Source organism: Phyllostomus discolor, chromosome 13 (assembly GCF_004126475.2).
Source record: "Phyllostomus discolor isolate MPI-MPIP mPhyDis1 chromosome 13, mPhyDis1.pri.v3, whole genome shotgun sequence".
Lineage (NCBI taxonomy): Eukaryota > Metazoa > Chordata > Mammalia > Chiroptera > Phyllostomidae > Phyllostomus > Phyllostomus discolor.
Window position 1 is genome coordinate 67204011 of NC_040915.2, and position 2077 is coordinate 67206087.

General features: G+C 49.4%; 1 pseudogene; it reads left to right on the forward strand.

Moving 5' to 3' along the window:
* The first annotated feature begins 317 nt into the window (after positions 1 to 317).
* LOC114510235 lies at positions 318 to 1650 on the forward strand (annotated as a pseudogene).
* The last annotated feature ends 427 nt before the right edge of the window (positions 1651 to 2077 follow it).

The following is a 2077-nucleotide window of genomic DNA, read 5'->3' on the forward strand; positions in this document are numbered from 1 at the left end:
TATGTTTTACAATATCCTTACTTAGCAAAACATAAGGTTGGTAGCCTACAATGAGTCCTTCAGCTGTGTGTATGTGCTCATATGCATATGTAAATCTTGTTGGTTTGTGAACTCCAAAAGTCTAGGATCCACGGCTCTAGTGAGTGGTTCCAAGTGGTTCCATCTGAGGGATGTCCGAATCATTTGGGGCAATAGAACATAGATTCCTGGGCTTTATCTCAGAACTGAGGAACTAGAAAATGAGGGCCCAGACAATTGTGGCCCTGCAGATCATTCTAATCATGGGTAGCATTTAAATCCTGCCTCAAACAGGCAGCTTCGACCTGAGCCTCAGCTTCTCACCTTCCTCCCTGAACAACATGAGCTTCAGCACACACTCCAGCTTCTCCACAAGCTCCTGGACCTCGGGCTCTGTGCAGTCACCCAGCTACCGTGTCCAGCTGGCCAGCAGCATGGCCAGCATCTATGCAGGCACCAGGGGCTCAGGCTCCCAGATCTCAGGGTCCCACTCCACCAGCGTGCAGGACAGCTGGAGATCTGGGGGCCTGGCTGCAGGGATGGCCAGGGACCTAGTGGGCATAGGGGGCATCCAGAGCGAGAAGGAGACTATGCAATGCCTGAATGACCACCTGGCTTCCTTCCTGGAGAGGGTGAGAAGCCTGGAGATTGACAACTGGAGACTGGAGAGCAGAATCCAGGAATACTTAGAGAAGATGGAATCCCAGTTCAGAGACTGGGGGCATTATTTCAAGACCATCAAGGACCTGAGGGTTCAGGTCTTTGCAAATTCTGTGGACAATGCCCACATTGTTCTGCAGATTGACAATGCCCATCTTGCTGCTGATGACTTCACAGTCAAGTGTGAGATGGGGCTGGCCATGTGCCAGTCTATGGAGAATGACATCAATGGGCTCCAAAAAGTCATTGATGACATCAATACCACTTGGCAGTAGCTGGAGACAGAGATCGATGCTGTCAAGGAGGAAAGGAGGAGCTGCTCTTCTTGAAGAAGAACCACGAGGAGGAAGTAAATGGTCTACAAAACCAGATTGCCAATTCTGGGTTGACAATGGAGTTGGATGCCCCCAAATCTCAAGACCTCAGCAAAATCATAGCAGACACCCGGGCCCAGTATGATGACCTGGCTTGGAAGAACTGAAAGGAGCTAGATAAGTACTGGTACCATCAACTGAAGAGAGCGCCACAGTGGTCACCTCACAGACCACTGAGATAGGCATGCTGAGACGACACTCATAGAGCTGAGACACACGGTCCAGTAGTTGGAGACTGACCTGGACTCAGTGAGAAATCTGAAGGTCAGTTTGGAGAACAGCCTGAGGGAGGTGGAGACGCACTATGCCATGCAGATGGAATAACTCAGTGGGATCCTGCTGCACCTGGAGTCAGAGCTGGCCCAGACCCGGGGCAGAGGGGCTGTGCCAGGCCCAAGAGTATGAGGCCCTGCTGAACATCAAGGTTAAGCTGGAGACTGAGATTGCCACCTAGCACAGCCTACTGGAAGAAGGGGAGGACTTCAATCTTGTTGACACCCTGGACAAGAGTAGCTCCTTACAAACCACCCAAAAGACCATGATGCATAGGATTGTAGGTGGCAGAGTGGTATCTGAGGTCAACGACGCCAAGTTTTGAGGTGTTAAAGGCAGCAGAAGTGGAACACCCCATGGCAGGGCAGGAGGCTAATAAAAAGTTCATTGAAAGATTAAAATAGACAAATCATGCCTCAAACAATTGGGAGGGTTTGGGTAGATAATGATGGAGGGAGGGAGAGAAGGAAGGAGGGACAGAAAAGGGCTTCAGAGCAAGAAAACTGTGGGAAAAGCTGTGCCAGCTGTGAAACAAGCTTCTGGAATGGCAGGTGGACCATGTGGGATAAATAACCCATAGAAGGAAGTAGTGGGCTTCTCATTAGAAAGGCAGGTGGTAGCTAAAGTGTGACAGATTTGAACCTTATACCCAAAATAGTAGAACCCCCAAAGGAGACTGGGTTTAGAAAAGGGGAATTACTGAAATTCTAATATGCAACAATCATTGTCTTTGGGTGAACAAATAATGTCCT